This window comes from Rousettus aegyptiacus, unplaced genomic scaffold (assembly GCF_014176215.1).
Source record: "Rousettus aegyptiacus isolate mRouAeg1 unplaced genomic scaffold, mRouAeg1.p scaffold_m13_p_1, whole genome shotgun sequence".
Taxonomy (NCBI): domain Eukaryota; kingdom Metazoa; phylum Chordata; class Mammalia; order Chiroptera; family Pteropodidae; genus Rousettus; species Rousettus aegyptiacus.
The window spans coordinates 71,877,943-71,892,504 of record NW_023416284.1 but is presented as its reverse complement, the minus strand read 5'-3'; the positions used below and the strand labels follow the sequence as shown (position 1 = coordinate 71,892,504).

The following is a 14,562-nucleotide window of genomic DNA, read 5'->3' as shown; positions in this document are numbered from 1 at the left end:
TGTTCATTTGGAATTTTTGCATTAAAAAGTATCATTCACATCCCATCTTTTTCTCTCTTATCTGTAATTATTTTCCTGGCATTCATTCAATGAAAAACTTCAAGTTCACTTTTGAAAATTGAAAAAAAACTGACGAAAATTGAAAATCAATGTTTTCTTCTAACCTTTTGAACAAAAATGTAAAAAAGCCTCCACTTTTGTAATTATAACCAATATATAATGAGGAAATGGCCACAAATTTACACACTTAAAAAATAAATTAGTTTGGGATACAGATGTTTTAAAATAATCATTTAAAAAATATACATTTAAAAATGTTGTTTGAAGAAATGAGTGCATCTGAACTTGATGGCTAGCTAAAGTTGCCTCTCCTGCCAGGGCCTTTATCCATGTACTGAGGTTGGGGGACATACAGGCCTGCCTCTTGCTTCTTAAGGATCTATCATTTCTTTACGCAAGTCTTCGAGGTCCAACCTTTCTGTGACCCCTTCAGCCAGCAGCTTCCTGGATCTTTCCAGGCTTTGCGATGCTGCCTGATGCGGTGACTTCATTGCTTTCATAGACTGGCTCTTGGCTGGTTCTCTCTCTCTCCCTTTCCCTCCTTCCCCATCTCCCTCTCTTTTCTCCCACGGCCCATCTGCCCCTCCTTTCCTCCATCCCCCTCTCCTCTCTGCTCCCCTTTATTTCCACTCCCCACACGCGTAGCTTTGCTCTCCTTCACTCTCTCTCCCCCTCGGCCTGTCTGTATTTGGAGCTCCCGGAAGCTGCCGGCGACTCTCCCCAGGAGCAGCGTGACTGACACCGACTCTCTCTTTCAGGGGGGAGGAGGAGGAGAGGAGAAGGGCAGGCGGGAGGAGGGTGCGAGTGGCTGAGCACGGATTTGCATTGCCGAGGACAGGACCCCAGGACACCAAAGCAGGTAATCCTGAGGGGCTGGGCCGGGTGAGGGAGGGGAGGGCTGCGGGTGCAGGCGAGGGGGACGTCCGTGGCTGGCGCTCGGAAGTTGCACCGAATAGGTGGGGTGCAGAGGGGCCGGGACGCGGCGGCGGCTCCCGAGAAAGAAAGACGGTGCGGGCGCCTGCAGAGACTGGACGCCGGGGACCTGGGGCGGGGGCGCGGACCCCGGGCGAGGCCCGCCGCCTGGGCGCGGGCGGGGGCGGCCTCCCCATCTGGGTCAGCGCAACTGCGCGCCCTGCCGCTGCCGCCGGCCCGCGCGTTCTGGGCGCCCGGGGCCGCTTACTAGTCGGGTGCGGGCTGAGAGCAGGTTTGTGGCTGAGCTGGCGGCGGCCTCGCGCTCCAGGCTCTTCTAACTTTGCGGTGCTCGCCTGCCCAGCTCTGAGCCTCATGGGTGCGTGTGTGTGGGGAGAGGGGACTGGTATTGGACTGGTTCTGATCACAGCCACCTCGGTCAGAAAGTGCTGAGGGGGAAAAAACAGCCCTGTCTTCTCTGCAGAACCTGACTTGAGGCAATGTATCACTGTAAAAAAAAAGAAATTGCAAAGGCAACTGAGGCATTGAAGGACAGCTTGGAAAAGGGCTCCTCACAGCTGGGTCTCTGGTTGCTTTGGATAGAGGGTTGTTCGTGGTGGTAGCCGAATTATCACTTTTAGGGTTAATAATCATATATGCAGATGGTCTCGTCGGAGTGGTGTCTGACGTCACAAATAGGCTGCAAGTTTTAGCAATAATTAAACTGTTGCGTTCTTTATAATGAGTAAATATCCGTGACAGCATTTAAGATATTGAACAAGGATTGAGTCCAAATGGCCAAAGCAGAGATGAACACTTAGTAAAAAGATTTGCTTATATAGTCATGGGAAGCAGAAGCTATGGGACTTTCGCACCTTCGTTGACCAGAATCTTTTGCAAAGCGTTTTTCTTTACTGTAAATAAAGATTTATTTTAATTTAAACTACATGCCTAAACATTCTGGGGTAAAATACCCAAGCCCACTTAATGTAAGATTACAACAGGGGAGAGATATTTGGGGAAATTTTTGTAGTTACCAGTGTCTAATTAGACTGTAAGCCTCTTGAAGACAAAATTGGGGGTTTTGTTCTTACAGCGCCAAATGGTATTTGATTCACAGCGTGTAATGAGCAGACAATTTATTAAAATAACTCAATAGCTTGAGTGTGGCTATATCATGACTTCTTGAAATTGCATAATTTGCAAGAAAAGACTACTTCATGAATCCCTAAATCTAAAAATCCTTCATAAAGTTAGAATAAAGGTGTCATATAAATATTTATTAAAGATAAAGAGAAAAAAAGAAATTGGCTACAAGAAATCATGAAAGTGACTATCAAGTTGGTCTTGACTAGTAGAAAATAGGATTTTGATACTCATTGTTGAGGTTAGGAGTCAGTTTTGTAACTATAATATAGGGTTTGGCAAACTCTTTGAGAAAAGGGCTGGATGGTAAATATGTAGTCCTTGCTGGCCAGCTGATCTGTTTATTAACTACTCAGCTATGCCATTGTAGCTTGAAAGCAGCCAGAGGCGATATATAAAGGAACGATGTGCCTCTATTTCACTTGATTTATGGACACTGAAATTTGAAGTTCATGTAACTTTCACCAGCAGCAACATTTTCTTCTTTTTTCCCCCCAAGCTTTTAAAAATGCAAAAATCATTCTTAGGTTGAGAAAACAGGAGACATAAAAACAAGAAAGGGGTGGGAGTGTCCCGTTGGTAGTAGTTTGCTGCTGGCACCTACTATGTGACAAAGTTTGGAGAGGAACATTTTAAAAGTATTAATGGACTGATTCTCCTAGTCCCTAAGTCATATCTGGGAGTTAAGTTAAATGCCTTGAAGAGTAGTAGCATCAGTTTATTTGGGGCATTATAGTATTTCGTTTTGTCTTGAGTATTATCTAACAGATGTCTTCATGCATGAGGGTTTTAAAGCATTCATTCAGTATGTAAATTTTATACATAAAAATAACATTCTAAGTTTATCTAAGCTCTAAACATTATATTCAACTGACCACTTGTGACCCCATCACACAGCTTTAAAACTAGGGCTTAAAAACTAGATAATCGTGAGAAAATAACCCACAAAATGGACGAAAATATCTAAAAATCATATATCTAAGAGACTTGTGTCCAATATATATATAAAGAGCTCTTAGAACTCAATTAAAAAAAAAAAAAAGACAATCCGAATATAAAAATACTCAAAAGATCTGGACATTGCTCCAAAGAAATGGCCAATAAGCACATGAAAGGATGCTCAATACCAGTTATTCACCAGAGAAATGCAAATCAAAACCACAGTGAGATACCACTTCACATCCACTAGGTTGGCTAGATTCAAAAGGTCACGTAAGTGTTGGTGAGGAAGTGGAGGAACTGGAGCCTTTTATACACTGCCGGTAGGAATATCAAACAGTGCAATTGCTTTAAAAACAGTTTGTCAGTTCCTTAAAAGTTAAAAATGGAGTTACCATATAATAAAGCAATCTCATTCTAAGTGTATATATACAAGAGAAATAAAAGCATATGTCCACACCAAAACCTATATATAAATGTTTATACCAACACCATCTATAATAGCTAAAAGATGGAAACAACCCAGATGTTCATCAACTGATGAATTGATAAATAAATGTGGTATATCCATACGATGGGATATTATTTGATCATAAAAAGGAATGAAGTACTCATACATGTTATAATGTGTATGGATCTTGAAAATATTATTTGAAGTAAAAGAAGCTAGTCACACAAAAAAAACATATATTGTATGATTCTGTTCACATGACAACGTCCGGAACAGAGAAATAAACAGAGACAGAAAGCCGATTAGTAGTTGCTTAGGGCTGGGGGTAGGGAAAGGAGGGAGATGATAGTTAAAGAGTACAGGGTTTTATTCTTGAGCTACTGAAAATGTTCTAAATTTGACTGTAGTATTAGTTGTACATGTTATTGAATTGTACATGTCAAATGGGTTAATTGTATCATATGTGAGTTATATCTCAATAAAGCTGTTAAAGCAAGTAAAAAGGCTGGATAAAAAGAACTAGATTGTTACCTATACTGTTGGATCTTGCTTTGTGCTTCTCTCTTATACCATTCTCCATGTTCCTCCCAACCCTGAATTTTGTGTTAATCATTGCCTGGTTTTATTGTAAAACAGTTTTATGACATATGTGTGTATTCCTAAACAATATGTTGTTTAGGTTTGCTTATTTTTGATTTACAAATAAGGTATATGTAATAGTCTCACTTTTAAAAAAACTCAACGTTAAGTTTTTGAGGATTATCCATATCGTTACATGTAACTATACAGTATTTGTTGGCAAATATTTCACAATTTATCTATTCTCTCACTGATATGAATTTGGATTGGTTCCCATGTTTTACTATTAAAAAGAATGCTGATTAGAAAACTTTTTTTCATGTGTCTTGGCACACATGTGCAAGAGTTCTACCATATGAATGTGAATGTGCCATGTATTTTAATGATCACCTCCAAAAACTTTTTTTTTAAAAGTTGATTCTCCTGACTTTTACAGTAATGGCATGTACCCATCTTATGCATTCCCTCAGACCAAGATAAAGTGACTAGAACTGAGAGCCTAATTTTTCATCCTATTTAAATTCTAATTGTAATATCTATTTTCTCATATCCTAAACAAGTGTAGGAAAATGCTAATCTAAAACTTTACAATTGAATCATAACAGGCCCACTTAACCCAATCACTTATCAGCATCATTTAAATATTATATCAAAGGGACATTACTTTAAGCAAGGTACAAAATAGTTGCTAAACTTCACTAACATTTTTCTTATATGGTATCCTGCTAGGTAGTCCAATATTTCTGACATGATCAGTTTGGTTATCCTGGTAACAAGCCAGTTGCAAATCTGGCATTTTAGCCTTGGGCACTTTCTAAGTCTGCTCTGATTCAAGCTGCAAGCTTTTGCAGTTCATTCAGGATATTTCCACTTTACTGAGGAAAGGGAAAAGCACTCCAAGATCAGAACAGAGCATTTATAAGGGATTTTTTCAAGTGGTAAAATATACATAACATAAAATTTACCATTTTAATCATTTTAAATTGTGCGATTCAGCATTAAGTACATTCACAAAGTTGTGCAATAATTGGCACCATTCATCTCCAGAACTTTTTTATCATCCAAAACTGAAACTCTGTACCCATTAAACAATAACTCCCCATTATCTCCTCCTCCCAGTCCATGGTAACCACTATTCTTTCTTTCTCTGTGAATTGACCTATTCTAGGTACCTCATATAAGTGGAATCATACAGTATTTGTCCTTTTGTTACATAAGCTATTGTATCCAAAGGAATTCCATCTTGTTTTGTTTTTCTGTTTAGTGAACCCTTTTTCCACTAAAAGAAAACATAATTTATTTTATTGAGAAAGTATGTAATAGGATTGTTTCCCTATAATATACAGCCCTGTATAGGAAGGGACAGACATAAGAAATTGTATAAAACCAAAAGAACTTTCAGTTATTATAGATGGGGTCTTCATCTGCCCATTTAGTTATTAAGTCATCTAATAATCCTAGTTTCACATTAACCACTTAATCAAGTAGAGAAGTGCAGTTGGTTCCTAATTTTTAAAATTTTACATCTATCTGATGACTGGATGAATTAGATAACTTTTGAGGTTCCTGTTAGCTCCCAGCTTCTCAGAACTTAGAAGCCATTCTACAATATAAAAGTTCGATCTAAATCATTCTTGTTTTGATAAGAAGGAGTATTAAAGACCAAGAGGGTTCTGGGAGACTGAAAGTAGAAATGAGGTGGTCTAAATGGCACTACTGAAGAGGAAGATGGTTCCTGGAGAAGCTAGATGCTGGAAACACCAAAGACAAACCTTGCAGTACATAGACAAACACTGGTTGTCTTGTGTCTATACTTGTATTCAATTTCATGAGAAAATTACCTTCATTACTTTGCATCAGTCCATTTGGAAATCCACAGAAATGGCTGGAATCCACTGATTATTTATTCATTCCCCCATGTTGAATGACTGTTACATGCCCAGCACAGTGAAAATCACTTGGAAAGCAAAGATGAATATCAGTGAAGGATCTGACCTAAGATAGAACAGAAGGCCAGTTAAGCTGTGAACATAGGTCTCAAAGGATGTGCTTAGTTCCAAGCTCGTTTCTATTTATTTAGAGAAGAATCACAGGATTCTTATGTTGGTTATTTTACTCTAAGGCAACAACCATCAGTCTAATAGGACCACATTTTCCAGAACCAGGTAAAATAGGCTTCTGAGTGATGAATGCATATTTCAATCTGATTGTAGTCTGATGTGTGGTTGGGGGTGTCCATTTTACAGAATCTGAGTTTAGAAGCCTCTGTATTGCCCAGCGCGTAGGTTAGTGCAGTATAAAGGTGGTCTTTCCATCAAATGAATACTGTCTGGTCCTTCTGCTCACCTCTTTCCAGTAGCAGGAAGCTCAGATATTTGGTCTAGATAGTAGGTTGATGGAAAAGTCCATCTAATTGGTTGCTTGGTATTAGGCTAAACACAGACAGTCTTTTTCCTGGCATTGTCTTCCTGCATGGTAGAAGCTGTGACTAGAGATTTTTAGGGCTACAACACAAGTTCGCGAGTATTTGAACAAAATTTTAAAGTTCGAATTTTGATTTTTCTTCCATATCCACTTCTTCTTTGTTTCTTAGTACTCTCATGGTACCTACCGTCTACCCTGTCCGTTCAAAGTCCCTGCTGCCGACAACCCTGCATCCCTGTTCTGTCATCCTGCTTCCTAATGGCCTCTCTCTTCATCAGGGCTCCTCTCCCCTCAGTGTCTCCTCTGAATGGAAAGTGAACAATTATCTAATTTAAGTTCTTCAGTAATTGAAAGCTTTAATAAAGAGGTTTGTTAATGCAGATGAGTCTAGGTGGTCTAGACCAAAAACTAGTCTTTTTGATACCCAAATTCTCTTTCCCATCTCCTTTTCCATAATCACCTTTCTTTCACTTTACATAAGAAAAGCCTATCTCTAACATATCTTATTAGTCCATTTTACTAAAAGACCTACCTCTAATACATTTTATTAAATTGCATTGTCCAAGGATGTAAAAATCTAAGGAATGGGGAAGGCAAAAAATGGGGATGTTTCAGAATATCAGTTTTAGGGGTGAGAAAGTCGATGATTATGATTCCCGGACATTGCAAATCATGTGTTTTCTAAGTCTTCGTTAAAAAAAAAAAAAAAAAAAAGAAGGTCAATCTAATCAAATCATAAGGAAAAATTTAAAAGAGGATGAAATTATGACTCACATACAAATTTTTTTAATGAACATTTTTAACATTAAGGAATGAAAGAGCCAGAAAGGTCTATAATCAGTAAAAAAAAAAAAAAAAAAAAAAAAAAAAAGGGACCATTGATAGGAACGCTGAAATGAATGTGTTTAATAGATGTAATGTTGACTTCACAAGTCGAGAGGGAAGTCAGTTGAACTTCCACTGGATAAAATTTATTTGCATTCCTATAGACAATAATTACTTGCTTTACCATAAGTTTTCTGAAAGTTAACTTCTATGTCTTCAGAGTTGTGAAATAGCCTACTCAAGGATGATGAATAGCTGAGATAACCAAGATGGATGACTAAATAGAGTGCTCACTAAATTTCAGTCTTTCCCAATTTTTCCTTACATTGATGATTAAAATAATTTTGATATTTCATCACCATGTGATGTTTAGTATATAACTCAGAAGGCATTCAAAGGATTGAATGATATTTCTATTCCTGTCTTCCCATCCTCATTTATATGAACATAGTTTCCCAACATTTACATTGATAAGAACAAAAATTGAGAATTAAATTGAAGTTCAGTCTTGACTCATTATAGTAATAGGTATAGTCATTCACATGTGCGTTAAATAATTGAGAAATAAAAGTGCCCCAAAGAGAGACATTTCCAATTAAAATTTTTATTTACATTTAGTCATATTTGACATTTGCAGTATTTGTATTGCTTTGACACATTGCATTCTAATAATAGTAACAATCAGAAGAGCGTTTTTTGCCATTGGGTGTAAATTTAAGTGTATAAACGTATTTTTGCTGCCGAAAAAACATGTGATAAGGTAATGAATAAAAGACATGCAAGCATAAAATACATAAAACTAGGATAAACTTCTATAGGTCAAGTAGAATGGAATTATAAGGTCAAGAAGAAAATATAATTATGCAAAATTTGTGATTGTCAAAGAGCAGCCTGTTTTTTCTTTTTAAATGAATGATGATGAATTTCAGTGGACATACTTCAACAAATGATAAAATAATTTTATATGTCAAAGTTTACCAAGAGTGCTAAAAGTTACATTCTTCACAACTATTCACGTTTTAGTAAAAGTTCTTACATGTCTGCCTAAAAATGTGCAAGAGACTTTAACACAATTATTTTAAATTAACTGCAAGTAAAAATTTGAAAATCTCTTTGTAGTTCATTTTTGGTCAGAAAACATGACCAAAAATCAAGGGTCTATAATATGGCTAACGCTTTCTGCTAATTTAGTAAATAAATCAATTTATTAATTGACATGGTTCTTGTGACTTTTTTTTTCTGATAGATTTAAGGAAGACATTTAAGAACTAGGTCTTGGTACTTGGGACACCTCTCAAAAGGGAATGGTAATCCATTACATTTTATTTCTTTCTTTTAGGCAGTTAGTTATATCTCCATTTTACACACATTCCTATTTCTCCCCTTTGGAGGCACTCACTGTAAGGTATTATGTGTGTAGCCATGAATGTGTATAATAAGCAGACAGATACCGCTGTTTAGATCTGTAAATGTATAATGGTCACCAAGTTTGGGAAGTTTTTGGTCATTATTTCATCAAGTACGTTTTTTACCTCAATCTCTTTGTCTCTCCTGAGATTCAAATGACACTAATATTAGACTTTTTAATATTGCATCACAGGCAACTTAGGCTCTGGTTTTTTTGTGTTATGTGTTCAAATTTTTTTTTCTCTCTGTTCTTCAAATTGTATATTTATATCGAATTCACTGACATTTCCCTTTTTCATCTCCATTCTGCTATTGAGCCCATCAGTGGATTTTTAATCATTATTTTTCTGTTCTAAAATTTTTATTTGTTCCTTGTTTATAAGTTTTGTGTCTCTGCTGAGAACTTCTGTTTTTCCATTCATTTCAACAGTGTTTACCTTTACCTCCTGGCACATAGTTAAAATATCTCCTCTAAATCTGATAATTCCAACATCTGTGTCATCTTGAGGTTGGCATTTGTTGATTGTCTTTTCTCTTAAGAATTGACCACATTTCCCCAGTCCCTTACATGTCAAACATTGTAAGAGTGAGTTCTTGACATTTTGGATGTTATGTCGTGAGATCTGGGTCCTTTTGAAATGCTCAAATTTTTGTTTTATCAGGCAGTCAACCCTGTCTTGCATTCTGTGGGCAATAGTTCCAACCTCGGTTTATTTTTCAGAGTCTTTGCTGGGCTATTTTGGGTCCCATGGAAGCACAGTGTAGGGGTTAGTCTGGGACGTGAGCAGTTGCTTATGTCATAGTCCAGTTCTCAAAGGTTTTGTATCTGTCTCACCTATGCACAGCTCAGGGAAGGAACTGGGGCTTGTGCAGAATCAGAGAATCCTCTTCTTCAGTTCCTTCCTTTCTGAGATTCCTCTCTCCCTTTCCTCTCCCCTAAGAGCCTTTTTTCCTGGTCTCTTGGCTAGAAAGATTTGGTTTCTCTTGAAGTTTTAACTGCTCATGCTGCTGCAATATAGACTGAGGCTACCCTCAAGGCAAAGCCATGAGAGGAAAGTGAAAAGAAAAAATAACAGGGATTCTCCCACACTCTTTGGAGCACAGGGGCCCTTTCCCCTGCTCCTCGGCTTTTGGAGAAACTTTTAGCTGCTTATGCTGCTGCCTACTGTTCTGCCACATAGTTCTGTGACTGTGGCCACTCATGGGAGAGAAAAAGAGAAAAAAAAAATCTGGACTGCCCCTCACATTCTTCCATTTGCAGGGGCCTCCTTTCCAGGTCCTCTAACCAAAAAGAGAGGGTTGGTTCTCTCTGAGTTCTTGCCTGCACCCTCTGCACAGTTCTGAACTCAGGCCAACTCTGGAAAGAGAGAGAGAGAGAGAAAAGAAAACAGAAATGCACTCCCAAGTGGATCCCTTTTTCTAGTTTTGGTTGCTCTCTTGGATTCACTTGCTACTGTTTATCTTTCAGAGTCAGGAGTTGCTTTTTGTGTTTTGAACATAGTTTAGAGATAGGCGGCAGTAGGTTTACCCTTTCATGACCATCGTGGTAGCCCTCTTCCTCCTTTCCATGCCTTCCCTTATTCCCTGTTTCTCTCCATTTCCCCCACACCTCACCATTCTTTTCTTTCCACTTTGTCCTTTTTCTCTGTTTCTCTTTTCATTTGGGCTCCTAGGTCTAAAAAGCAAAAAAGAAGAACCTATAGTTTTTTTGGTGGTCCACAGCTCTATTTGAAAATTCTGATTCTGTTACAAGTAATAAATCACAGTCAAGTTTGAAAATAGACCCAGAGTCTGGAGACACATGGAGAAGCAAAAGGGCTTGGAGGAACACTCTTGGCTCCATCACCTGGCTATTTTAGGTCAGTGATCACAGTCACACTTGTTGAAAATGTCCCCTTATTAAACTCGACCCAGCACTTAAGAATTGATCCTTCGGATTTTTATTTAAGAGAGTTATTGAATCTGTTACTCAATTGTACATAAATCTTACATTATAATGCCAGAATGTTGAGATTAGGAAGAATTTCAGTAAACCTTACTACCTTCATCATTCTAGAGAAACACGGAGTTCTTAAAACTGTAACAAGCAACGTTTTTTTTAATAAAGTAAATATTTGTAGTCACGTTGTGAGAAATAGCTGACCCTATGAAATGATATCCCCTTTTACACTTTCAGTCAATTGTTTCTGCAGTTTACCTATTCTGTGGCATGATCATAAAAGTGTGGTGTATGAGATGTTATGGTCATTGTGCTTGGTGGATAGGAGAGATGGTAACACATGCAGTAATAAGTCACAGATTGACTACTCACTGGGTACAGATCACAGTGATAGTGCTATGGAAAATTCAGAAATAAATTATAGTATGACACTTAGGTGTCACTTTATAGTACATGAAGTTCACCTCATCGTCCCCTTTCATCTTCCCAAGAATCCTAGGCAGTCATTATTATTAGATTAGGTAGGTAATACTTACCATTTCATTCCAGAAATCCCTTGAACTTTGCAGCTCCCAACTGTCATCTCAGTATCACTGTAGGCACTTCAAACTCCCAGGTCTAAAACTGAGCTCCTCCTCTTCATTAGCCACCTCCATTCTCCATGGCTGTTTTTACTGGCACCACCCAACCCCAGAGCAGGACATCTAAGATGTCCTACCTTCTCTCTTTCCTTCCCACCCCCATTTATCCCATTTAATCCTTTCTCAGATTTTACTATACATCTATACATCTCTCAAATCTTCAATCCATTGTCATCTTCATAGTAAATCCCCAGGTCCCTTCCCAGTTTTATCAACCACTCTTTGTAACTGCTCATCAATCTCATTTCTCCAGCTTTCTTTGATAGTTCCTGGCACGTAAGCGAATGCTCAATAAATATTTTCCGATGGTAACACCTCCATGTCTTTGCACATGGTGGGCATAGGCTCTGGAATGCCTTTACTCACCTTTCCTCTGACTTAACACTTCATCCTTTGAGAGTTAGTTTACTTCCTAACTAAACTTTAGTAGCCTCCCTAATTCCTAGAGCTCAGTCGAGTATCCCACTTCTTGACCCTCCCATTCCCACATGCACTCACAGCATTTTTGTGTACTTTTCTACTATAGGATTTCTCAAACTGTGGGTCCTTGTACTCTGACATGTACTTCTTAAAAATATGGATTTATGGAAATACCCAGAACCACTGAATTAGTATAGCTGAGACTGGGGCCCAGGAATCTGCATTTAAAAAGCCCTACTCTTCCCCAGTGATCCTGATGCACATGAGAGAAAGAACAGTGAGAACCAATGATCAATTCCGTCCCCTGTCTTGGACCCTACGGATAGTTCCAGGAGTGAGGATCATGACCACTCGGAGAAATCACTGGCAAAGTTTAATTACCACCTATGACTTTTCAGGAGATGGGAGCAGCAAATTAATCATATTTAATAGGTTTTCGACTACACCTTTATAAAGAGGAACATCACATTTCTTGTTTTTTTTTAAGGCTTTATTGAGCTACAATTTTGCATACCATAAAATTCACCCATTTTAAGAGCACAATTCAGTAATTATTAGTTCATATACAGCATTGTGCAACTGCTACCACAATCCTATTTTAAATCATTTTCATAACTTCAAATAGAAATTTTGTCCCTATTTACAGTCACTCTCCATTCCAATCTCCATTCCTAGGCAACTGCTAATCTACTTTGTCTTTGCAAATTTGCTTTTTCCAGATATTCATATAAATGGACTTGTACAGCACATGGTCTTGTTCTGGCTTTCACATAGCAAAATGTTTTGGAGGTTCATCCATGTTGTAGCATGCATTAGCACCTCATTCCTCTTTACTGACAAATATTATTCCATTCTATGGAGATAGATTTTGTTTACCCATTCATTGGTTGATGGATGTTTAGGTGGTTTCTCTCTCTCTCTCTCTCTCTCTCTCTCTCTCTCTCTCTCTCTCTCGACTATTATGAATTATGCTGCTATAAACATTAGTACACAAGTTTTTTATGAGTGTGGACATATGCTTTTAATTTCTCTTGAATAGATAACTATGAATGGAATGGCTGGGTCATATAGTAAATATATGTTTAATATTTTTTATTGAAATTATTGGGATTACATTGGTAATAAAAATCAAATAGCTTTCAAGTGACAATTCAGTAATATGCCATATATATATATTACATTGTGTGTTCACCACCCAAAGTTAAATTTCCTTCCACCACCAAATATTTGACCTCCTTTACCCCATCTCCCTCCCCGCTTCCCCTTTCCCTCTGGTAATCACTAATCCACTGTCTATGTCCGTGAGTCTCTGTTTGTTACTTGTAGTTTTATATCGCACATGTGAGTGAAATCATACGGTTTTCAACTTTTCCTGTCTTATTTCATTTAGCATGATAATCTCAAGATCTATCCATGTTATCTCAAACGTTATCTCTATCCATGTTTATGTTTAACTTTTTAAGAAACTTCCAAACTGTTTCCACAGCACAACACCATTTTACATTCCTATGAGCAACGTAGAAATGTTATGATTTTCCTATAACCTCACCAGCACTTTTTATTATCTGTCTTTTTGGTTGTAGCCATCATAGTGGGTGTGAGGTGGTATCTTATTTTGATTTGTATTTCATTAATGACTATTGATGTTGAGTATTTTTACACGTACTGTTGGCCATTTGCATATCTTCTTTAGAAAAATGCCTATTCAAATATTTTGCCCATTTTTAAGTTGGAGTATTTGTTTTCTTATTATTGAGTTTAAGAGTTCCTTATATAGTCTGGATACAAAGAGAGCAATTCTTTTACTTTACGGAGGGACAAAAGGTCCATGAAAACCCTATCCTGCTCTGATCACCTGGCTGGTGGAGTCTCCATAGTTCTTCTTTTCCCAGTGCCAGAATATGGCCCTTGGCAAATTCTTGGAAGCACCTCTTTGACCTCCACTCTCTATGGCCATGCGGGGACACAGGAGTAGTCAGAGCTTCCTCAACAGCATTGAAGCCTAGAAACAAGCCTGGAGAGGGAGTTTCTTTTACCTGAGGAGTCGTTGCCTCACATTTAGCTAAGGGAATTCCTACTTCAGGAATGGAGTAGGGGTCTGTCCTGGTCCCACTTAGCATGCAGAGTCTATGGTTTTATGACTCTGTCCTTACCCAGTTTCACCACCCCAACTCAGGGCACAGATCCAGCCTTCAAGGTATAGTTAGATTCCCCCGTGGCCTTGTTGAAGAAAAATTACAAAATCAGATCTGTGAGAAACCAAGCAGAACTCAGAGAGTGGAAGAACTTACGTTTATTACGCTGGCAGACCCAGAGGAGCTAGGGCTCTGAAAGTCGGGGCCCAGAGCTCAGTTACAACATTGCTTATATAGAATTTATTTGGCAAGGGCTGATTGGTTCATTTGTCCTCAGATGGTTACAAAGCGCAGGAGTTGCTAGGGGGTATAGGAAGTTATATTTGTTGCTTAGAACAAGCAAAAGGGAAAATGAGTCTTTAGTTAATTTCTAGTACAGCCTATGCAGCAAATATATCTACAGAAGCAGAACAAAGAGCCGATTAGCCTTTTTGAGTGAAAATTCCTCTTTAGCCTCAATTCCCACTGAGCTCTTTCCTCTTGAAATAACCCAGTTCCCTGTGGCCGGGCATCCTAGAGTGCTGGCCTGTTCCCAATAGCCAAACTGTCAACTTCTCAGGGAAATCTTGGTGACTTGAGGACAGAGTCTATGTCCACCTGTGTGGCCCCAGCAGCCAGCATAGAACACTGTGAGACATGTTTGTATGTGATTTCCTTAAGTCAGTGAATGAAGAAGGAATGAGTTCG

At 38.3% G+C, this 14,562-nt stretch overlaps 1 protein-coding gene across 1 annotated transcript in view; it reads left to right on the top strand.

Annotated features, from left to right (window-relative positions):
• The first annotated feature begins 555 nt into the window (after positions 1-555).
• The window catches only part of CAP2 (cyclase associated actin cytoskeleton regulatory protein 2), a 120,858-nt gene continuing 106,851 nt past the window's right edge, over positions 556-14,562 (top strand). Inside the window, exon 1 of the mRNA XM_016155878.2 lies at positions 556-919. The gene's annotated coding sequence lies outside the window, so the exon portion shown is untranslated. The remainder of the gene's footprint in view (positions 920-14,562) is intronic.